Source organism: Perca flavescens, chromosome 4 (genome assembly GCF_004354835.1).
Source record: "Perca flavescens isolate YP-PL-M2 chromosome 4, PFLA_1.0, whole genome shotgun sequence".
Classification (NCBI taxonomy): Eukaryota; Metazoa; Chordata; class Actinopteri; order Perciformes; family Percidae; genus Perca; species Perca flavescens.
The window spans coordinates 41,050,945-41,076,794 of record NC_041334.1 but is presented as its reverse complement, the minus strand read 5'-3'; the positions used below and the strand labels follow the sequence as shown (position 1 = coordinate 41,076,794).

Genomic DNA, 25,850 nt, shown 5'->3' with positions numbered 1-25,850 from the left:
CCGGTTAGCTCCAGATAGCTCCAGTTAGCTCCAGTTAGCTCCGGTTAGCTCCAGAGAGCTCCAGTTAGCTCCAGTTAGCTCCAGTTAGCTCCAGTTAGCTCCAGTTAGCTCCGTTATAAAGATCAGTTCCGGGGCGCTCGTTGAGCCTCTGTCTTAAGCTTTGCCATTTCGACCCGTTGACAATTTGTAATATAGAAAAAAATCGATCATGGGTCATTTTATTTCTATAGTTTGCAGCTGACTTTACCAGCTGACTTCGCTGTTTTTACATTACATGTCATTTTAGCTGACACTGTTATCCAAAGCGACTTACAACTAGGGGTTAAGTGCCTTGCTCAGGGCCACATTGGTTGATGTATCTTAGTGGGAATTGAACCTAGATCTTTCACACCAAAGGCATGTGTCATATCCACTGTGCCATCACCACTCAGTGCTGCGCATGGACTTGTAATGTGAATGTATCTCCATGTGTACTAAATGTTTCAGCACAAATACATGTCCTGTTGCAACCCTGACACCTTTGAAATCTAAGTGCCAGTAAGGACCCCTTAAACATTTCACACATTTTCACACATTATCACACACAACCCAATCTGAAAGTACTTCAGATTGATGGATGAGGCTGCATATATAAAAGGGCTTTGCAGATGCAATGCATGTGGTCGTGTAATACACCACAAGCAAGCACAGAGACTGTGGGTGGTGGCTGGACGATGAGGCGCAGGTTTTGGGATGAATGGACACATGATAGATGAAGGAAATGGGAGCCTGAGCATTTGGCAGCAGTTGAGTTGAGGGTATCGACAGGGCAATGCTTTATGGAATAAGGGGCATCAGTATTGCAGCCAAATGGAGAAGCACATGGATAGCCACTGAAATTAATTAACTGCAAACAATGATGATGGTTAATAATTATCATCATTTACAACATGTGTCAAACTCAAGGCCCGCGGGCCAAATCTGGTCCTTTGCACAACATTTTGGCCCTCCTAGTTGTGCACCAAACCAAAAACACAGGAAAGTGTTATATGGCAGAATTTGGCAGATTTGACGACTCTGAGACTCAGAAATTCTCCCAGAAGCAGCAGAGAGTTTAATATTCAGGCTGAGAAACAGGCTGTTGTTAAAAAAATTAATCATTGTTGTGCTTGATATGATTCTACGATGGCTAAGGATGGCTCTTTTCATGACATTTGTAGGTTCATGTCAATAAAAATACGAAAAAAAGCAACAAATTTACAAAAAGGTGACAAATGTCTGAGAAAGCCACAAAAAAGTCTGAACAATACAACAAAGATGAGTAAAAAATGTACCAAAATGTTAAAAAGAAAAGTGACACGCAGTAACAAAAGCACGGCAATAATCTCTCCATGTCTGGCCCTCAGTGGGATTCTCTTTTTGCAGTGTGGCCCTCTGGGAAAATGAGTTTGACACCCCTGCATTACAACCTTACTCTGTAGGGAGAATAGTTAAACTTGTGCTGTCAAAATTATTCAACGCACTTAGTTCTTTGACGTGTGAGCAGATACATTTTTCTGGTTAACGTTATTGAGCATGTGTGTTCAGTCAGAATGATCTCATGAAGTGGTGTATGTGTGACACGCCCATTTGTATACCATTATTTGCTTGTTATCAAGACGCATACTCGCTTTTTGGCGTGTTTATCAACGCCGTTTGGCCTCCATTGACTTACATTACCTTGCTATTGCGTGTGAATTTATGCCGTAGAGAGTAAGGGAGAAAATCCACATATGGGGGTTGGTTGGGGGGATGGGTCAAACACAGGAATTTCTTTCCTAAACCCGACCGTAGCCTCGCGATAACACACCACGTGGCTTTAGGAAAGTGGCGTGTATGTTTACGCAAAGTCATGATGTCATGTTGGATTTAGTGTACAAAGTAGGCTTGATTTTGTATGTTATTTAAATTGTGTTCAGTTGCAGGAAAACTCAGAACTGTGTTAGACCAGCAGCAGACGCTGCTCAGCAAGCAAAACATTTACATGAAAGTGAAAGTCGCTGCGTTTAGGTTTAATTTTTATTCTAATAGAAACACACTTGAAATGTGTGTGTTCTGGGTTATAACATATCAGAGGAGAGACCATCTCTTTTCCTTGAATAGTTCTTGCAGTGTAGCCTTAAGCTAAATGGTCACATATGTGGTCTTTTCATAGACTGTATAATATTAATGGACAACGCATCCGGTTCGGTGAAGTACGGCAAATGCGGAAGGGCCTTAAACCTGCATCCTATCTGACTACCAGCAGGGGGAGACACCTTAAACCTGCATTATATCTGAATTCCTGCAGGGGGAGACTCCTTAACCCTGCATTATATCTGAATTCCTGCAGGGGGAGACACGTGCGGTTACAAAAGGAGTCCTGTTTCTGTAGAAGTCGACTGGATTTATGACCTCTGTAAACATTTTCATAATGAGTTTATGGTCTCAATCGCTAGTTTTAAGTCTTCTGCAACACAGAATGATGATAATTTTTTTAAATTATGGTCTCGTTGATTTTATAATCGGCGATAAAGCAGGGGGTGTTTTAGGGCGTGGCTTGTGATTGCCAGTGAAAGTGTGTAACGTAACCTAGAGTGTAAGGGCTCCTCCCTTTCTCCTCCCTCTCGTCTAAAATCCTCACATCTCCAACCAGGATGGCTGCACCCGTAATGGCAAACTCGACAACTCATAGCAGATCTCCACCAATCAATGGGTGACATCACACATGCGCGGTCCACTAATATTATACAGTCTATGAGTCTTTTGTATGAAGCCATGTTTAATTTGCTGACTATAATTGACACATTATAGTTACTGTTGTTAAAAGATGTGCACCATATTTGTCACAAAGTTCAATAGTAGCAAAAGCTTTAATATTGTCTAATCTTGACTATTGTTCAGTGGTATGGTCTAATGCAACTCAAGGAAAAATAACGAAATTGCAAATGATGCAAAACAGAGCCGCGCGTATCGCACTTAGGTGTGGATATCGGGCAAATGTTACAATGCAAAAATGTTTAGGTTGGTTATTTGTAGGGCTGTCAAACGATTATCATTATTTTTAATCGCGATTAATCGCTGAATTTCTATAGTTAATCGCGATTAATCGCGTGTTTTATCACGTGATTAAAATTCTATTATTTTGCATGTCAGAACTGTTTTTAAGTACATATTAACAATGGAAAGCAGTTCTTACCAGCGTATCTTGATTGGGAATCAAATGAATGCAAGGAAAGTTACTTTATGAACTTGACTTTAAGATTTGTATAGTTTATTATTTATTTACTGTAAACAAAAGAAAAAAGAAAAAAAGAAGGGTACTAAACAAGAGTCAGGAACGTGTTTACTGTTAAAGCCATGGTCAAAATTAAAGATTTAATAATAATGTAATAACTATAACAATAATTTATTTCACCAGTAAATTGCTGTTGAACGACAACAACAACCACCAGATGGGAAAATTGTATTTTACAATTACTGTGAATGCACCACGAGGCTACCCGTGTTGTTTAATTCCGACAACGGCAGCTGCTGCGCTGCAGAGCAGACGTTAGGTCCCGATTTTGGAATGCAGTACATAAACAGAGGTAAGGATTAACAACTGTTATGCCTTTCTGTCACATCTACTGCTGTCAAATTTGCTGTGTTCCCTCGTAAGGAATAACTGCACATGGCTAAGCACTAGTAATGACATTTCGAACATGTTTAGAGGCTAAAAACACGTTTAAAACTTGCCCTGTTTAAGCCTTGTTTAAGACTGTTGGGTGTAAAATCTAGCAGGAGGATAACTCGGTGTAGGCGGCACCGTTTGTTTTCGTTTTTCTCGCTACTGACAGTACTCCTGATTTACAGACAACAGAGCTATGGGTTGAAATCGACCGGAATTCTCCTTTAACTGGACTATGCTTAGCTCGTAGCTGGTAGCTCAGGCTTGACGTGATACGGTGATATTTTAATTCGGCTTTATACAATGTGCATATGGCTTTCGACTTGTCTGCGAGCTGACCGGGAGTTTTGGAAAATAAAAAGCTCCATTCAGCATTGTGTTGCTGCTGTCTTTCTGTTAGGAGGAAGTATGGCAGCTTGATGAGAAGTAAAGGTGCAGCAAACGGTCAAAATAGTAGCCTGTTAGGCACGACGTGAAGCAGAGTGAAGTGAAAATAAATTAATAAATGGCGGCATGCGATTAAAAAAAAATTAACGCGTTATGCTCGGCCCTTAATCGCGTCGCGATTAACGCGTTAATGCTGACAGCCCTAGTTATTTGTAAGAAATAAATTATTCTATTCATTATGTTTTTTTTAGGAATATTCTTGTTACAAAGTAACCATCTATTTTGTAAAATAACTTACCTTTCAGTTTAGATATACACAACTATGTGACTAGACATGCCACAAGAGGTAACTTTACCAAAAGCAAAGACTAATGCAGGAGCTAATGAGGATCCTAAATAAACACACAAACATTGGAACCGTACGCTGAGAAAGGGAGTTGAGGACATGAGGGAGCACATCGGATTTTAAACAGCTGGCTTTGGTCAGACAGAATGTATTATGTTATTGTGTTGGGTTACATTTCATTGGACCTTTTTATCTCATTAGAGTGTATGTATGTATTCATTTAAATGTTATTTTTGGGTGGATTAAATCATGTGGAACAGCAAAGTTTCCAGCTAATTCACCAGTTATTTAAAAAACAACACAGCAACATTCAGCGCTAACAAATAATTACCATAAACACTACAGTGTTGTTAAATGTTATTAATGCAAATAACCCATAATGCCTGGGGAGTGTAATTAGACCAACCACACACACACACACACACACACATTTATTTAAGGTTCTACATTTCATGCAAACAGACAGGGACCTGTGTGTGTATGTATGCGTGTGTGTGTGTGTGTGTGTGTGTATGTATGCGTGTGTGTGTGTGTGTGTGTGTGTATATGTAAGAGCTCTTAGTACCCTATTGTCCCACTAGAGCACTACGCTCCCAGAATGCAGAGTTACTTGTGGTTCCTAGAGTCTCTAAAAGTAGAATGGGAGCCAGAGCCTTTAGTTATCAGGCTCCTCTCCTGTGGGACCAGCTCCCAGTCTGGGTTCGGGGGGCAGACACCGTCACCACATTTAAGAATTAACTGAAAACCCTCCTCTTTGATAAAGCTTATACTTAGGGAGTGAGGAGATCCAGAGATGCTTGTTACTAACCTAGCTCTGGGGAGTTTACTACATCCAGATTTGCCCTGCAGGGCCCTGCTACACCATGAACTACTACAGCTACCATTTTTAGTCACTGATCCATTATCTCTATTGGGACTATTATTTCCCACTGTTCACCACACCCCCCAACTGTCCCGTCAGACACCTCCTACCAAGAGCCTGGGTCTGTCCCGTCAGACACCTCCTACCAAGAGCCTGGGTCTGTCCCGTCAGACACCTCCTACCAAGAGCCTGGGTCTGTCCCGTCAGACACCTCCTACCAAGAGCATGGGTCTGTCCCGTCAGACACCTCCTACCAAGATTTGGAATTGTTGGGACTTTATAATTAATAGAGTGTGGTCTAGACCTACTCTATCTGTAAAGTGTCTCGAGATAACCCTTGTTATGATTTGATACTATAAATAAAATTGAATTGAATGTATGCATGTGTGTGTGTGTGTGTGTGTGTGTAGGTGAGCGTGTAGGAATGCGTGCGTGTGTGTTTGTGCGTTATTTTTTGGGCATTTGTAGGCCTTTATTTATAGAGGACAGCTTAAACTTGAAAGGGGAGTCCTGTCATGCATGCTCCTCCTTCTTTACCCCGTTAGTTTCTTCTCTTTCTGACCTACTCCATTCCTCTCCATCCATCCTCTTCTCTCCCTCTTCACCTCATCTCTGTCCCTCCTTTTCCCCCCACATTACCTGTCCTTCCTCGTCTCTTTCCTTACATCCTTTCATCCCTCTTTTTTTAGGTTGTGTATGAGGTTGTTTGAGTAATCGTTGAATGGCTTAGTAACATTTTTATGAAAAATTCACCTCAGCTGCATCTATAATTCATCCCGAGCCTCGCTTTATCAGTCATCACACACACACACACACACACACACACACACACACACACACACACACCTCTACAAGCTATCCTCCACTGCACTCTTCTTACACATTTTCTCCTCCTCTTCTTCTCTGCCTTTCATCTTTTCTCTCCTATCCTTTCTTCTTATGGCGCTGACACACCAACCTGATAATTGGCCACCAGACAGTCTGAGGCCCTTTTTGAGCAACTACTTCCTGTTCCTGATACAGGAATTATAATCAGAGCACAATACAATAATCGCAACACAAATGAGCCAATGAAATGAAACGAATGATTCAAAGTGTGAGATTGTGCACTGAAGTCACACTGACATTAGCTGATCGGCATCAGCTTATTTATTACTGTAATGCTTTTGACATTTCTCACTATTGCTCTGCTGAAATGCTGCAGCTTTGTCCACCACCCTGATCTCCACCTCATGTGCCAAGCGTTTGGTATCGTTGACTTTACTGAGATGAAGGGCCCTATCCTGCACCCGGCGCAGCACAAAGCCCGACACAAATGTCTTTGCTAGTTTAAGACTGACCCAGGTGTCAGTTTCCCGTCCAGCGCCCACGTCGTTTAAATAGCAAATGCACCCATCTGTGGCCCATGGTCCTGCTGGTCTTACAGGGAGGTGTGTTCAGGTGCATTCTGGGCGTGCTGCTCTTACAGGGAGGTGTGTTCAGGTGCATTCTGGGTGTGCTGGTCTTACAGGGAGGTGTGTTCAGGTGCATTCTGGGCGTGCTGCTCTTACAGGGAGGTGTGTTCAGGTGCATTCTGGGCGTGCTGGTCTTACAGGGAGGTGTGTTCAGGTGCATTCTGGGCGTGCTGGTCTTACAGGGAGGTGTGTTCAGGTGCATTCTAGGCGTGCTGGTCTTACAGGGAGGTGTGTTCAGGTGCATTCTGGGCGTGCTGGTCTTACAGGGAGGTGTGTTCAGGTGCATTCTGGGCGTGCTGGTCTTACAGGGAGGTGTGTTCAGGTGCATTCTAGGCGTGCTGGTCTTACAGGGAGGTGTGTTCAGGTGCATTCTGGGCGTGCTGGTCTTACAGGGAGGTGTGTTCAGGTGCATTCTGGGCGTGCTGGTCTTACAGGGAGGTGTGTTCAGGTGCATTCTGGGCGTGCTGGTCTTACAGGGAGGTGTGTTCAGGTGCATTCTAGGCGTGCTGGTCTTACCGTGAGGTGTGTTCAGGTGCATTCTGGGTGTGCTGGTCTTACAGGAAGGTGTGTTCAGGTGCATTCTGGGTGTGCTGGTCTTACAGGGAGGTGTGTTCAGGTGCATTCTGGGCGTGCTGGTCTTACCGTGAGGTGTGTTCAGGTGCATTCTGGGTGTGCTGGTCTTACAGGAAGGTGTGTTCAGGTGCATTCTGGGAGTATTGCTATCTTGAGGCAGCGGTAAGTGATCGCTCCATTGACCAACAAAAACCTGGTCTAAAGTCAGTAACGCAGCATTTCATTGTTATTGTAACAGAGCATTAGTAAAATGCTCCTAGGCTCGTGCACACTATGCTTGTTACACACACAGGGACACACAGCAACACACACACACGATTACAAATAAAAATATTAGGGTGTAAATCCTCCATCATAACAGCAATGCTCCAAGGTCCAAACGCGCCTGGCTTTTAAAGGGAATGGGAGATGATTTCTGATTGGTTGATCGCATGTTACGCCCAAAACACACCTCTGATTAATGAAGACACTAAGTACAACCCTTTTGAACAATGCGCCCAGCACACGGACCCTGTTTTCGGCCATCAAACTAGCAAAAGTGGATTTGAACATGCCCTAAACACACCTCGTTAAAATGTATGTTAATTGCGAAGGATTGCTTCTCTTGTTGCTGCGATTCCTTTGGAGCTCCATCAAAGAGCAGAGCCTGTTACTTGGCAGAAACGTTTCTGACTGGGGCGCCCTGTTAGCTCACCTGGTAAAGTGTGCGCCCCATGTACCAAGGCTCAGTCCTTTCCACAGTGGCCAAGGGTTCGATTCCAAACTGTAGCCCTTTGCTGCATGTCTTCGACCTCTCATTACCCCGTTTCCTGTCCACAACTGTCCTAACAATTAAAGGTGGGTTTTTACTCTATATACTTTTTCACATTTCAAACAAATTCTGGAGCGGTTTGTTTGAGGTGGGATCTGACCAAAATACAAGGCCCTTTGCACACTGGGAGGAGCAAAATCAACAGTTGCTAGCAGCCGGAGGACAATTCAAGGTCTGACCTGGACTAGCAGCTCAATATTTTGTTCTCTTGGTATGTGGGTAAATCACTTCGGCCATACTGAAAACCAAAACTAGTGTTCAAAATGTTCTGGAGCCCCTGCCAACCCACTAGCTGTGAAATAAGAGAGTCCAGTCAGTTTGTAGTGGGCTGTCTCAGTCAGAAAAACATGGGATTCAACCATAGACAGTACAATTAATGGACAAAGTGACGCAGTATAGACCTCCACGGAGACCAGTGAAGTCACTTTTCCGGTGCTGGCTGAGCTTGAAGACATCGATGGTGATGGCGCAGTGGATATGACCCATGCCTTTGGTGTGGGAGACCTGGGTTCAATTCCCACAGCGATACATCAACCAGTGTGTCCCTGAGCAAGGCACTTAACCCCTAGTTACTCCAGAGATGTGCAACCTCTGACATATGTAGCAATTGTAAGTGGCTTTGGATAAAAGCGTCAGCTTAATGACATGTAATGCAATGTAGATGTGACATGAGCAACGGGTCTGAAAGTGTGAAGTCTTCTGGTAGCTGTGCCAAGAGAAATCTCAATCATTCCCAATCTTAGGGAGAGTGTAGGTATATGTAAGGAGATAACTTAGACACAAGCTAATTATTGATCACTAACATGCTAGTTAACATTAGTAATTAAACCTAAACAGCTAATGGAAGTCCAAACTGCCTGTGAGCTTCTTCTGTACTATACGGTAATTCCTCTACTGTGAGACAGTTATTCCGCGTTCTATTTACCTTGCAACTCGCTTTTTTACGAGGTCAAAGTTGGAAACACGCCCCCTGACCTCGGATGTACGAGCTCTGAACTCGTAAAACCTCGCAGTAGCCCGAGTTCAAAATCCAACATGGCTGCCCCCTGTATCAACAGTTGTGAAAGCTGCAGTAACATGAAGTTAGGAGCACGTCTGTCTTATTTGTGTCTCACTAAATCAGTCGTTCACACAGGCATGTCCAACTTCTCCCTGTGGACGTGTTGTTACGCTGTTTGCATAAACAAAAAACAGCGTAATGCGTGGTTATCAACTGGTATTGCTAACAATAGCTAACCGGGCTAGAGCTAATGAGAACAATGAAAATCTGACTTTTAAAAAGACGTCATTCCCAGTTGCGTAGATAGAATGCGGCATAATTCTCGTGGTTATGACCCAATCGTTAGCCTATTGTTATAAAAGCGTCTGCTACGGAGCCATAACGTGAGCTACAAGGTAATGGAGCCTTTTATACATTGTCGTGTTTCTTTAGAAATAAACAACGGACAAATAGAGTCTTTAAACGCTTCAGATGTGAAGTTATTCTTTGTCAAAGTGACGTCACAATGAATGGGAGTCAATGGGATGCTAACGGGAGGTGATGGCTTGGTAGCATCTAAAAGTCTCCATAAGAGGTTATGCTTTCCAGATGTTCGCTTACCCCGTTGGATTCAACCAACAAAACATTCAGATTCGGCTCCCCTTCCTACGTCACATACAGGCTCATTAGAATATGGGATTGAGAACTACCTTTGCAGAGGTGCGCCATATTTTCCTCGCAAGCCAATCAGAGCAGACTAGGCATTTTCAGAAGTGGAGCTCAAAGAGACAGGTGCTACAATGGAGTGTTTCAGACAGAGGGTGATTACAGTATATTCAAACAGACAATGCCTGCTGCATTTACAGTGAACTGACAGCAACATTTAGGGACAAATTATAAATGAGACAGTACAGATGGAGAAAGGTACAAAGAGAGAGAGATACAAAGAGAGAGAGAGAGAGAGAGAGAGAGAGAGAGAGAGAGAGAGAGAGAGAGAGAGAGAGAGAGAAGATGAAAGAAATAATGCAGATGATGGAGAGAAGAACAGAAGGAGGAGGATGAGGGGAGGTTTACATCCGTTTCTTTTTCTGCTGAATCAGAGAGATGGCAGAGTTTCTAAATGTCAGGATTCCTCTTGACTCCTGACTACACAGACACACACACACACACACATACACACACACACACACACACACCTATAAATGTTGGAGCAAAGAGAGCAGGCAATTTGCATCAATGAGAGTTTAGTTGAACATTTTGGCAAAGCCAGAGAGGTATCAAGAATAGAAGAGAGGACAGAGATGCTGACAAAAGACAGTGAACGGAAGAGAGAAAGCAGACAAGTCAGTCAGTCGACAAGTCAGTAAACAACCAGTCAGCCAAGTGTATCAGCAGTCAGTCAAGTGGCTGCACACAAGCATATTCATGAGCTCTGTTGTCAGGAAATCAAACTCAGGAGACACAAACAAGCAAACAGAAAAGGAAACAGCCTTGTTACAAAGGCAGCTGTGAACATGCTGGTGTTTGTGCCAGAAACTTCCACCGGGGGTTTCTGGCGCAGCCCCTGATCGCAGCGCCACGCTCATCTCACAATAACTGCATACTAGGGCTGTCAACTTTAGTCGTTTAGTCGACTAACCGGTCGATGCCGTCTTGGTCGACTGACATTCTCATTGGTCGACCAGTTGCATTTTTTCTTTTTTTAAACCAATAAAGAAATTTTCATTGATTTACTCCTTGATATTTATTCCTTTATAAGCAGTTATATATTACTGTATTCTAAATATAATTAGGCTATGTTTTATCCCCAACTTTAAATGCTTTAATTTAGGCTATTTCGTAACAGCGCCACAGTTTAGCGCACCACGTAGAACACGTGGCTGGCTGCACTGCTGCTCGCGCTCAGTAAGGAACATGGGTAGTTCTGCTGGATTCATTCAGTTAGAACGCTACTTGTTTTGGCTTTAGTCGACAAAATGTCCAAGAAATCTAAATCTTTTGTCTGGCTGCATTTTACAAAAAAAAGATGACAAGACTGTGGAGTGCAAGCTATGCAGCCTAAAGCTAACTTACCATAGCTCAACGACCAATATGGCCTATCACCTAAAAGCGGTAAGCGATTTATACACGTGTCACACACCTGAGCTTGCTATGTCTAATGTCTAAAAGTTTATACGTTTTATTGGTTATGTACTAGGCGCATCCCCAGGCCATGCCACAGGCGTCAGGAAGCACCCAGACGCAACTGGAGTTGGTCCATCCTCTGTCGGCGAAGAGAAAGGAGGACATCACTAAGGGGATTGTGCATTACATCGCCCAAGATATGAGCCCAGTCAACACAGGGGAAGGAGAGGGCTTTAAGAACATGTTTAAAATCGTCGAGCCAAGATATACTGTGCCAGCACGGGATACTGTCATGCGTGCACTACGTTCGCGGTTTGATGGACTTAAAGTAAATGTAAACCAGCTACTCCAATCCTCCGAGGCTGTAAGCCTCACAACTGATATGTGGTCTTCGCTTAGAACGGAGGCATACATGACAGTTACGGCCCATTTTAACGATGCAGACTGGAAAAGGAATAGCGTTGTGTTAGAAACAAAGCTGATGGATGAAGTGCACACGGGAGAAAATGTTGCTGCGTGACTCACTGAAGTCGCGGACACTTACGACATTCCACCAGAGAAGTGGGTGTCAGTGGTAACGGACAACGCTGCCAACATGGTCCTCTCGGTGGAATTACTGAAGGGATCCGGTCAGTGGCCAGATGGGGAGTTGGTTAGGTGTGCAGGCCACACCCTGCAGCTGTGCGTAAATGCTGCCTTAAAAGAAGAGCCGGTGTCGCGCACGGTGGCTGCGGCGCGGCGTCTTGTTGGCCACTTCAAAAAGGGACACAAAGCAAAATCGGGTCTCAAAGAGAAACAGGTGCAGCAAAAAGCTCCTGAGCACGAACTCATCCAGGATGTGGCCACCCGGTGGAACTCCACCTGCTCTATGTTGGAGCAGCGCTGGCCCATCACCGCCGTTTTGTCGGACCCCAATTACACCGAGAGGAGTGACAGCAGCACTTTGGACATGACAACAGAGCAGTGGAATATGGCCGAAGACATCACAGACGTTCTTAAGCCCTTTATTACACGGACCGAGCTGTTGTCGGAGGAGACTAACACATCCCTGTCTGCGGCCTTCCCAATGCTTGAGAATCTGAAAAAATGTCATCTTGCCATCACAGATAACAACAGCCCAACAAAGAAGAAGATGAAACTTAAGCTTGTGCAGGAAATAGATAGTCGATGGAAACTCAAAGACCGAGTTGTGATGACAAGCAGCCTGTACATTTTAGCTGCAGTACTGGAGCAGCTACCTTTTCTTAGTGATGAGAAACGGGATGAGGCCTATTCTGAAGTCGCAAAACTTGCCCAAAGGCCAAGCCTCTCAGGAGACAGCGCAGAGCAGACAGGAGATGATGAAGACCCGTTGGCAAAAAAACAGAAAACGGCAAAGAGAAGGAGATAGCAATGCTTCTTTGTGGACATGGTGCAGAGGATGACCCTGATGAGCCAAGCGCACAAAGATCCTCTTGCGACGAAATGAAAGATTATCTTCAGGACAGAAGTAAAGTGGACACTGCCGGGCCACTTGCGTGGTGGAAAAATAATGAGGAGAGATATCCACGACTTGCTCGGGCAGCCAAACGCCTGCTCTGCATCCCTGCAACCTCCACTCCTGCAGAGCGCAGATTTTCCAAAGCAGGATTTATTGTTAACGAGTCGAGGAGAAATGTTCGTGTTTTTGGCCCACAACATAAAAAAGGTGGTCTAGGCCTGTATAATAATGTAACAAAACGAAAATAAACCTATAGGCCTTCCTACTATACAGCCTATTATTATTAGGATAGTTTTTTTAGGCTATTTGGGTTTTTTGTGTGTTTTAAAACGCCTAGATCGGCTGGACAAAAGTTAACCCATAGCTTTGAAAGTAAAGAAGAATATACAACCTGTATAAAAAAGGGCTTTTGTTAGGATTTTTCATTATTTGGCAGTTTTAGCGGTTATATTTTTTGTAGCGTGTGGTGTGGTCAGGTGCGCGATTGTGACGGTCACTATACACCTAGGACAGAGCTCTTCACTTTGCAGTTAAAAAAATCACTTAATTTTCAAAAAATATTATTATTATAGTTTTATGTATTATTGATGTTTTTTCGTTGTTTTATAAAAGCTCTATGACAATTGTTTAATAAATGTTCAATCAAAATGCAAAAGATTGCGTCTTTTTTTTTGTCGACTGATCGTTGGGCAGGACAAGACTTTGGTCAACTAAACATTTCTTTGGTTGACTACAGCCCTACTGCATACACAACATTTCTTCAGGTTGGGCAAGTTTCGAATTTTCTAAAGTGAACTGGAGAGTTTGTTTCAAACAACACACAAAAGAATGAACAAAAAAAACAATCATAAAATACAAGGCAACAAAGTAGTTCACTATGGAAAAAGATAAAAGCATGATGGGCTGCAAGAATATATAATCTTGAACCTACATAGTGTAATGTTTTGAGTTGACAGACATTCAGTTTCTCCTGAATGAGATTTCTTATACATAGATATGTGTTTGCTTCTTACCGTGCCGATTGTCTTTCTGGGATTAATTCAGGAAATGTTTTAAAAATGGCACCTCTTTGGCTGTAGATCATGATGGATGGGCTTGTGGTAAATCTTTAAAAATGTGTGTGTGTGTGTGTGTGTGTGTGTGTGTGTGTGTGTGTGTGTGTGTGTGTGTGTGTGTGTGTGTGTATGTGTGTGTATGTGTGTGTATATGTGTGTGAATGTGTGTGTATGTATGTGTGTCTGTGTGTGTGTGTGTGTGCATATCCAGGCCAGATAATGAGATATTACAGTATTTACATTTTTCAAGCAATGGGGGCAATTTTCCAGCATTCAGAGCCCAATGAATCTAAGGAAACAATAAAGACAAGGTTTCCTCCGGGTGCTCTGGTTTCTTCCCACCATAAAGACATGCATGCAACTAGGACTACAGTTGAAAATTAGCCGACTGGCTAACACTGGCGCATTTACAGAAATGTTGATTAATGTGCATTGTCCTAATTAAATCAAATAAATAAAATCTAAGATAAAAATAAATCTAAGTTAGTTTGGTTGGCAGAACGCTGAACATGACATTTATAGGCAACCAAACTGTTCCAGTTAACTTTACTGAAGTGAAAACACACCATGAGAAGGTCAATGTTTAAGACACCCAAAAACAAGTCCAGGTCTATTTTAATGTACACAGTACCATGGTTAGCATTGCTAAGCCTCGGTCCTGACTGACAGGTGGTGTGTAGCCACGGCCCTAAAGCATGCCCCGTTTTATCGTCTATTTTGAAATAAATGGGACCATAATTCACTAAATGAACATCATGCTGTATTGAAGAAGACTAGAAAGAAGTGATTGAGACCACTCATTATGAAAATGTTTTTGTTTTTTTCCTTCAAGATTCAAAGAGAATGACTGAATAATCAAACCGAGCATTGCTTTAGCTCAGACAGAGCTGCTTGGCTACCATTTGACTAGTAACATCCAATCATATCTTTCCAATCCTATACAACGCGGCTTTCATAACCTGAGTTATGTTTTTATGATCACTGCTGCTGCAGATTTCCTGCAACAGTCTGCTCTTCAGAACAACAGCAGCCAGAAAGAGACCCACTGGGATGAGTTAGTGAGAGCGTGTTGTTTCAGGTATCAAGGGTATGAAGGGTTATCAGGCACCAAACAATGCTTTCTCATGTAGACAGACAGACAGACAGACAGACACTTTATTAATCCCAAACTGGAAAATTACAGCAGCAAGTTACACTCAAACACATACAGAAAATACAAGAAATATACTATAAATAAGATAACAAAAAGATCAAAATACCAGAACACCTACTGAAAGAAATACTAGGAACTAATAATTACTAATAATAGAAATGAAAAGAATGTACATGTATACACATGTACGGGTTTGTGTGATATCGGCCGGTCACATGACAGTTGCGTTTGTTGGTCTTTACAGTTAAATTTAGCCGACAAAATGTTACTGTTAGTCGGGTGGTTTCAGAGGCTGTTTCAGTTGAGTTTATCTGACAAAAGTTGATCGTAATGCTGCGACAACAGTTAAGTTTAGGCACCAAAACAATTAGTTAAGATTGAAAAAAAAAAAAAAGATGATGTTTTGGATTAATACACTGGTACCCAAAAAACTAGAGCGCTCTTGTACAGCGGCAGTCAGTCATTGTGGTGCACACAGCAGTAAATACGTGGAATAAATACGAATTCCAGTGCATTAATTTTGGTAGCTATATGCACGAATGGTTCATGAGAACAGCCTGCACCAAAACACTGCACAATGGTTTATAATAGAGACAGGATATTACAACTCGGAAAAGTCCTCACAGTGACTACCAAGTGGTTCCCAAACTTTACTGCCATGGCCTGAGTAGCATCAAAACTAAAAACTAAAGGCTCTAAATACATAGCCTGGCTCCGCCATTCTATGTACTTCTGCTCAATTTTCATTTCCCTTCAGTACATCGTCTGGGTTTGCGGTCTAGTCTTGGGTTTTCTCCGGCAGATCTTTACCGGTCCAATCAGTGAACAGAGGGCGTGGCTGAGAACGATGGCGTTGAGGTTGTGCGCTAGTTTGAGTTATAGTTCCGTAATGCCGCCGGAGAAGTTAAAGCCCGAGCAAGAACAATCTTTGCTGAGTTGTGTTGGGGGCCATGATGTCGTGGCCCTCCTCCCCACGGGGTTCAGGAACAGTTTGATTTTCCAGCTCACTCCGTTAGCGGTGAAGGAATTGGCTAACGCTAGCGATGCTAAGGCTAACGCTAGCGATGCTAAGCCAACATCACGACCAAACGTTAGCAATTGGTTCTGGCAGCTCCAACAGTTTTAAACTTCAACAGAGTACCCGCCTTCAAGGAAGTAAACACTTGTCAATGGAGAGTGGCCAGACTCTCTGGACCAATGAAATGGACCGAAGTCTTGTAGGACCGGGCTAGTGTATCAGAGTCTGGTAGGACCAGGCTAATGGACCAGAGTCTGGTAGGACCAGGCTAGTGGACCAGGGTCTGGTAGGACCAGGCTAGTGTACCAGAGCCAGAGTCTGGTAGGACCAGGCTAGTGGACCAGGGTGTGGTAGGACCAGGCTAGTGTACCAGAGTCTGGTAGGACCAGGCTAGTGGACCAGAGTCTGGTAGGACCAGGCTAGTGTACCAGGGTCTGGTAGGACCAGGCTAGTGGACCAGAGTCTGGTAGGACCAGGCTACTAAATACAGGCAAGCTACACCGAAAGAGACTAGCTCGGAAAGCCTCATTTGAGAAATTTCCGGTGAGCTGTAAAATAGTCATTTTTGGTGCAACTGATTTTTTTGCTGTATAAAAATTCATATTTTTTTGAATATTTAGGTTCTTGAAATAAATAATAGGCCCATAGTAAAGCACTTGTCTACTTGCATGTTTATTCACGCATTACAATTTCTGATAATTTGTATCTAATAAACCATCACTGAGAGAACGTACGGCTCAAAACAAGAGCCCTGTCCTTTGCTGCAGCTCCAGCTAATGATTTAAACTGTAAATTGCCTTAAGCTTCCCTGGTGGGTCAAAGCATGCATATGCACACATTAGCGTTGTACCATTGTAACATGGTACAAACATGTGGTTCTGGATTATAATTTAAATCTCAATAAAATGACCATAATCATGAAACACTGTATATTTGCTGTTTATAATATAAATTGTATTTTTTATTTATTTTTTTACAAATAGCTGCACATACAGATGCAACACAGCACAACGTTTCCTTTTTTCCTTCAAGAAAAGACCACCTTGTGTTTTCTTCACTATTAAATATGCATTGTTACTCCACAAGGAAATTGAGAATAGGAAGGTGACATAAAAGAATGCCAAATCTCCCATTTACTAAGGACTGTGAGCCCGAGGTTTCACAATCCACTTTTCTATTACAGCATCCCCCCCGAGAGGAACATTTGGAGCGACAAAACCAGCACAATAAACAGAGAGAAACCTGCTGAACCAGAACTGAATTCACCCTCCAGCTACAGTATATTTCTGCTGAGAATCACCAAGTCATCGCTAGCAAATGTGACACATCTGTAGTCTCTATGATGTATGTAAAGTTCAATGGTTTAAAGGAACACGCCGGCTTATTGGGACTTTATCTTATTCAGCGTGTCCCCCAGAGTTAGAGAAGTCCAAACATACCCTTCTCATCTCCGTGGGTGTCCTAACTCTGTCTGACGCCCCAACTGCTAGCCTAGCTTAGCGCAGATCCTGGAGGTAACTGGCTCCATCTAGCCTAGTTTGGCACAGATCCTGGAGGTAACTGGCTCCATCTAGCCTAGCTTAGCACAGATCCTGGAGGTAGCCGGCTCCATCTAGCCTAGCTTAGCACAGATCCTGGAGGTAACTGGCTCCATCTAGCCTAGCTTAGCAGAGATCCTGGAGGTATTCGGCTCCATCTAGCCTAGCTTAGCACAGATCCTGGAGGTAACCGGCTCCATCTAGCCTAGCTTAGCACAGATCCTGGAGGTAACCGGCTCCATCTAGCCTAGCTTAACACAGATCCTGGAGGTAACTGGCTCCATCTAGCCTAGCTTAGCACAGATCCTGGAGGTAACTGGCTCCATCTAGCCTAGCTTAGCACAGATCCTGGAGGTAACCGGCTCCATCTAGCCTAGCTTAGCACAGATCCTGGCTCCATCTAGCCTACAGCTCCCAATAAGTGACAATATAACGCCAACCTGTTCCTATTTCCAGGTTGTGATTTGTAGAGTCACAGCGTGTACAAATAACAAGGTCACATGACAAACAGCCATCTTCTAACTGTATACATACAGGGAGCTATATTAGGAGCAGTAGGCTAGCTGGAGCCAGTTACCTCCAGGATCTGTGCTAAGCTAGGCTAGCGATGGGTGTGTCAAACAGAGCTACAACACACACGGAGATGAGAAGGGTATGTTTGGACTTATCTAACTCTGGGGGAGACGGGGAATAAGACAAAGTCCCAATAAGTCGGCATGTTCCTTTGAAACAGTATGAGGTAAACTCAAATGCTCTACTGCACAACGTGTGTCAGGTTTGAAGGGAAAATGTTTGTTTTTTTATAAACTCTGAGTTGAGTCAAGGACCCACTGAGCTACAATTTAAACGTTCAATAAATCAATTGTCGTACATCGTGATGACGTGACCTCGAGCAAGACACTTACACACCTCCTGTCACTCCACACACACACACACACACACACACAGCATGTCAGTTCAGCTAAAAGCATCTGTTGAAGGCTGAAAAAATGTACACACACAGCAGATGCATTGTGACCAAACATTCAGTTGCACTACTCCCAAATTGTAGCGGGAACAAGAGGTTTTGAGCACTTAGCCAGGTGTTTTTGTCTGCTCTTTGTCGCCAGATGTTGTCACTGCAATAGCGTCACAACTACGGATATCACCACGGATTTCCAGAATCGATTTTGACTCACAATGTCCTGATTATATTTTATTCAATTTCAATTCGATTAGGGATATTTCAGTTACAATACCAATTTTGCTTGGATATGAAAAAGATTCCCAGGGAACTTATGCTGTACATTTTGCAAGAAAGCCTTGGGCATGTTTAAAATATATATAATGTCATTAAAAATTGACCCCAAAGCAGAGATAGAAACAATTGTACAAGTGTTTTCTTCAGCGCCGAGGGTTTGATGCCGAGACGGTATACCTAAAGCCGTACCTCTGTGAAAATGGTCATGCCAGTTTTTCTCTAACCCTATAACGCACACCTGCTCCTGTGAGTCATGAGATTGAACAGTCGAGGAGGAACACATGTGTTTCTGATGGTTTTTCCTTTTCTCCATCAAGCTGTGTTAATGTTTTGTCCAGTTCCTAAATGCCTACAAGTGAACTACCAACGGAGAGTCGACGCTGAATAGCGGAGCGAAGAAACGCTGAGCCAAGGACGACAGGTAAGCCGCTCATGTTACCTGCGGCATTGCTAAGCCCAGCGTTCAGCTCTCGTAGGTTTTAATGCCAAACTTTGGAAGCCCTACACACGTAACGACAACATCAAGTTCTCCAAGAGTGTGGTTATGCCGTGACAATAATCAGAAGATTGAGAACATGAAATCATGAATCTGACTGGACATATGATGCCCACATTACACATTTTAGGTTGTTATCAAAAAATGTGTGCAATATTTAATACTTCTGATAACACTGATAATTCTGTGCAATTTCATGACTGTACAATATTATTTCACACTGCGTAACACTGTGTACAAACCATATTTATCTTTCTATTTTTATATATCAGAACTGTGCACCTTACCCCCCCCCTTTTTCTTTTGCACTACTTATATTATTCCATGTTGTTCTCTTACGTACATGTTGACACTGAAAAAGGAGTTGCTTAAATCTCTTTGTACATGTGTATAGTGACAATATAAGGCAGTCTATTCTATTCTTAACCATCTGTTTCTGTGAATATGACGTTAACGTTCAACATGAATGCATGCCACAACAGAAATATTCACTATTGGTAGAAAGCTATAAATATGTAACAAAAATCCTTGTAAAAATCAATTTTCTACAACTTAAATTCTACATGTTTTAAACAACACTGCAAAGTTGGCTCCTGCGTGCACAGCCAAACTAAATCACACAACGCTGCAGAGCACAAACACTAATGAGCTTCTATGCATGAGTCAAAGTGCAGCAACATCTATTCATTCTCAACACAGAGGCCCTAAATTATTAACATGACCAAGTTTAAATGCGAGTCATTATTTATGTATCTCTGCTGTAATTTTTCTCTTTTCTATCAATACAGCAGCATGAACACATGCAGTAGTAGAATGATGAATGCACAGCGAATAATGAGTGAAGCGCCTCATTTCCACAGTAGTTCTCAATGTGACAGCACAGTTTTTATTGTTGTCACTCAGCTGTGTGTCTGCAATCTGTGCTACCATCACGGGTTACATTAGCGCTTGTCATCTCCAGTTTCACTGCTTTCAAAAAGACTTGGCATGCGCCTTCATGGGTTGACACTATTTCTGCAACATCAGCTCAACCAGAGCTCCATCCATCTTCAACCTGAGCAGAGGTCTAATGAAACAGGCCTACAATATAAAAAACATTAAAGTAGTAGGGCTGGGTTTAAAAAAAAAAAAAGAATAAAAAATTCTGGTACAAATCGATTTTTATTTGACTGATCTGATATCAATTCACAAAATTCATGAATCGATCTCTGTCTGTACCATATGAAACTACAAGACATATTAAGGAAACCATTGGTACCAATGTCTATATCAGTGGTTCCCAACCTGGGGTCCGGGCACCCCTTAGGGGGGCGGCAAAGATCACAGGGGGGGCGAAAGTCTTTATCTGGTTTGAGGTTGAGGTAAAAAGAAAATATTTGCACATATTTAACAAATTATGATAATACATTAGAATATATAACGTATACAAAAGTCGGTATAAAAACTATATATTTTTGTTCTCGCTTAAAATTGGAGGCAGGCTACTTAGTAGGCCACACCTCCGGGACCTCTTAACCTGGGACCCTTGCTGTCATCAGATCAGCTGATAGCTGCTATCTATTATCTGCTAGCTGTTAGCTGCTATCATCCTCGTCTTTCCTGTCGCCATGGCATCACTATTTTATGAGTGAAACATGGCGGAGAAATGTACATATAAGTAAATACTTATGTCTTATTATAAATAAAATAATAAGACATAAATAGGGGGGGCGCCAAGGAAAAAAGGTTGGGAACCACTGGTCTATAGTATGTCAAGCTAGCTTGTCGGAAAGGGGGTTAAAAATGCTCCAAAGAAAAACTGGTATGTCCATTTATTAAGGGTTTAGGGTTTGATCTAATCAATTCAATTTATAGTATCAAATCATAACAAGAGTTATCTCAAGACACTTTACAGATAGAGTAGGTCTAGACCACACTCTATAATTTACAAATCCTCAACAATTCCAGTAATTCCCCCAAGAGCAAGCATTCAGTGTGACAGTGGTGAGGAAAAACTTCCTTTTAGGCAGAAACCTGGGACAGACCCAGGCTCTTGGTAGGAGGTGTCTGACGGGACAGACCCAGGCTCTTGGTAGGAGGTGTCTGACGGGACGTAGGAGGTGTCTTATGGGACAGACCCAGGCTCTTGGTAGGAGGTGTCTGACGGGGCCGGTTGGGGGGGTGAAGAACAGTGGCAACGTCACCTTAAGATATCTGAATGAAATGTTACTCAGTACTCACTGAATGTAGTATGCGGATTAGCACTTCTTTGTGTTGATTGCTGTTAGAGGGAACCTTGTACAATTGCAGAATGTCTTTCATATCCAAGCACATTGGTTTTTCAACTGAATTATCCCAAATCGACATTTAATTGGCCCTCCAAATTGTTTAGAATTGGACACACAAAATTGTTGGAAATAATAAGTAAGACAGAGGACGGCCAACTACTTCATGTCCTATGATAAGGTCCAGGAATTTTGGACCGAGATACATGATAACCTATGTCAGATTGCAGGGACAGAAATTCTGCCAGATTTCACTCATTTATGCCAAAAATCCGTTGCATTGGGCTTCCTTTGTGTTGGCTTTCTAACCTCTGGTGGATCTGTGAGGACTATGGTTAATTGCTCCTCAGATCTCTGCAGGGTAAATCCAGACAGCTAGCTAGACTATCTGTCTGTCTGTCTGTCTGTCTGTCTAACAGCTAGCTAGACTATCTGTCCAATCTGAGTTTTCTGTTGCACGACTAAAACTACTTTTGAACGTACACATGTTCCAGCAAAACCAGTTCCTTCCAGAGACTATTTAGCAGAGGCACCGTGGCTCCGTCCGGAGCTTAGCCCCGCCCACGATGATTGGGATTGGTTTATAGAAATGCCAATGAACCAGAGCAGGTTTTACTCCCATCCAGGAATGCTGGGTGGTCTCACCAGACCCTTCTCTGGGGCTATCCGTAGCCCCACGACCCCTCCCTTTTAATCTGTGCCTAAATCTTGTTTTGTTATTATCTACCTGCCCTGTAAAGTGACTTTGAGTTCGTGAAAAGCGCTATATAAATTCAATTTTTATTATTATTATTATTATTATTATTATTATTATTATTATTATTATTATTATTATTATTCTCGGCAGCGATGTGCAGGAAGGTCTGCGAGACAATACGAGACTACATTCAGCACGAAGATGATTTGTTCTGGGAGATGGGTCACTCCTAAGCGGGATGGAGAAGCACATAAGAAGCTGGGTCCAGACTAGTTTAATGATAGCCAGTCAGATTCTTCTAAGGATGGAGGGATGAAGGGGTCCCGTCAATCCAGGAGTGGGCTTGTGAGACGGCTTTTGAAAAACATGTCATAAACAAAAGGTCTGCCTGATTGGATGTCTATACTAGAAAATGGGGAAAGTACGTAAGAGTTTTCCGGAGGGCTCCTAAGAAGTTTTGTGCTGGGAAGACATGTGTATGATGGGCTCATGATATTGTCAGTTATACATATATGTTCATTTGGTTTAGGGCTGCAACTAACGATTATTTTCATAGTCGATTAATCTGTCGATTATTTTCTCGATTCATCGATGAGTTGTTTGATCTATAAAAATGTCAAAAACATGGTGAAAAATGTGGATCAGTGTTTTCCTAAAGCCTAAGATGACGTCCTCAAAAGGTCTTGTTTTGTCCACAACTCAAAGATATTCAGTTTACTGTCACGGAGGAGAGAAGAAACTAGAACAATATTCACATTTAAGAAGCTGGAATCAGAGAAATCTTCTTTATTTATTTTTTTTTATAAAAAAAATGACTCAAACTGATTAATCGATTATCAAAGTAGTTGGCCATTAATGTGATAGTTGACAACTAATCGATTCATCGATTCATTGTTGCACCTCTAATTTGGTTCATGGTTATTGTCTATTTTTGTTGAATGGTCTTTGAAATTTTGAATATTTTCAAAAAATTGTTAATCTAAAAAAAAAAAAAAAAAAAAAAATCGAATTGGGACCTTTTGAATCGGAATCGAAAAATCAATGGCGATACCCAGCTCTACGAAGCAGTGTCTGATGTGTAGGAATAAAGCATGAAATCAAAAACTAAAAGAATAATTCATCTGTCTTTTAACTTAAGCTTTGTTCTGCTTCAAACAAAATAAATGCATTGCATTCCTAACATACTGTACAGTAGCACACATTTCTGATCAGCAACAAGCAGACTGACCCATACATACGGTCATGAATAATAGAGCCGGATTATGAATCTGCTATACATGCCTTTTGAGAATAATAAAGACGAAACGCCTTCACAGAGTTGAGTAACTACAGCAGCAGCAGCTTCCCTGATCTTATCCTGCAGACTCTCTCCCTTCCCTGAGAGTCACCGTCCTGCCTGTAGCTGCGTCGTGCTGACACCACCAACTCTGCACCACAGAGTGTGTGTCACACTGTGCACATAAACATGTTGCTATGGGAGTATGTGAGGCAGAGAGGTGTGCTGCCACTACGGGATGACTGTAGGTTTTTCATTCTCCGGTCTTTTTTTTTTTTAAGCATTGCATGCTTTTCTTAAATCTGTTTCCCCACATGCTAACACCCATTACCTGTAACAATACTACTCACATAATCCTTCACTTTCTCGTGTGACACGACGTGTTTAAAATGTTATTTATTCATGAAGACAAATGGTAAATTTGTGGTTCATTCGTCAAAGTCCAGCCTGTGACTGGAGAAGGTGCATTTCCTTTCCAGCAGCCAAGATAAATTCAGTCACATTTAATGTTTTTCATTGTTCATTTTTTTCCCCATACAGTATTTTACAACGTTCACAGATGTCCATCGTTTTAACTAAGAAGCACATTTCTTCCATTCCAACTGTTTTTTTAAAGGCTTCAATACAGCATTGTATTCATAAACTAGCTCTATTTAAGGAAGTGGGTTTACCAACTTTGGTTATGCCGTGACAATAATCAGAAGATTGAGTACATTAAATCATGAATCTGACTAAGACATACGATGCCGACATTACACATTTTAGGTTGTTATCAAAAAACATTAGAGGTTTGATACTCAACACTATCGGTGATCATTTTCCAAATAGATATACTAAGGATTAACCATCTGTTTCTGTGAATAGGATTTCATATGGCCTTGAGTGAACTTCACCATGGCACTTCAAATGTACCTGTTTTCAACTTTGAGATTTCCAATCGGATTCTCAGTTCTGTTGTACCAAATGCCAAAGCAAATATTGAAATAGTTGTAGACTGTAGGTTCACAAGAGCAAGACATGTCATACAAATATTCCCAGCATGCAGTGAGGCTCAGATTTGCAACGAGCATCGGCCTGTCTGCTGAGATTACACATCAGGAATGTAGAAGAGGACATGACAGAGAAACGACCAGACCTGTCAGCTCTGCTTCATGAGGACCGAAAGTGGACACGTGTGTGTGTGTGTGTGTGTGTGTGTGTGTGTGTGTGTGTGTGTGTGTGTGTGTGTGTGTCACACAGACACTGACCGGATTAACAACTGAGATCAGTTGGTGTCAGAACCAACCAGAATCAGTCCCAACAGAAACACGAGCAGTTCCGTGATGTCCGTTCAACACCTGCCCACCATGATCACATCATCCTCGCTGCGTTCTGGCATATGCTGCATGCTCAACATTTAAGTTTAAGAGAAATGTACATCCCGTTAGGCTTTTATAGTAAAAAAAAAAAAAAAATCAAACTGCAAGAATAAGATAAAAGAGGGCAAACAGAAGAATTAAATATAGGAAAATCAAAATGAATCTTGTGAGAGCACAGAGATAAAAGACATTTGCGATATTTCTTAAAATGAAAAGAGAAAGAAGCGAGAAAATATCACGAAAAAAAAGAAATAAAATAACTGAAAATAAACCACAAAAAAAAACCAGAAAATGTACTTCCTTTCAGCAACAAGCAGCGGGTAAAAGCTCCGGTTAAGACTCGCAGGAGACCGAGAAACAGAGAGAAATCCAACCAGCCGCGGATATTCAGGGCAAAAAAAATAAGAGGGACGGCACCAAAGCAGCAACAAAGAAAGAATGAGAAGAAGACAAGAGGAAGAGAAAACTGACCTACCAACGGAGGAGGCAAAAACGCTCAAAGAGGCTGCAGCGAGAGGAGGAAGGAGAGCGGGCAGGCGGTGCGCTCGGTAACCGGGCTGAAGCTCCGACTGCACGCCGGCCAGTGGGGCGGTGATAAACAGCAGTAGCGCACCGACTGGAACGAACCACTGAGCGCCAGAAGGCGGGGGTGGGGCGGGGGGGCAGCAGAGCGGCCGCTGGGAGCTCCGTGCGTAATTTGGCACCTGGCTGAAAGGCGCACAGACAGAGCCAGAAAGGCTTTTAAAGGGACATCCCATCCAAAAACGTAATAAACAAGCCTGATTGTTCGTAGCTGCATGATAAACAACTCTGTCAGTCTGTTGGAAGGTTAGATGTGCTTGATCCCAACAATAATTGGGCCTAATATATATATATATATATATATATATATATATATAATATATATATATATATATATATATATATATATATATATATATATATATAATATAGGCTAATGTATTTTGCTTCCAAGCCTCCTCATCACCGAGTGCAGGTGCAGCACACACACCTAGGCTACTACACACACAAACCGCATATTCTCCACTTCCGGTTTGCTTACTCATTCATT

The 25,850-nt window shown here is 42.3% G+C and overlaps 1 protein-coding gene across 1 annotated transcript in view; it reads right to left on the bottom strand.

Annotated features, from left to right (window-relative positions):
- raly (RALY heterogeneous nuclear ribonucleoprotein) overlaps positions 1 to 25,335 on the bottom strand; it is a 152,375-nt gene extending 127,040 nt beyond the window's left edge. Inside the window, exon 1 of the mRNA XM_028576498.1 lies at positions 25,254 to 25,335. The gene's annotated coding sequence lies outside the window, so the exon portion shown is untranslated. The remainder of the gene's footprint in view (positions 1 to 25,253) is intronic.
- Between the last annotated feature and the right edge of the window lie 515 nt (positions 25,336 to 25,850).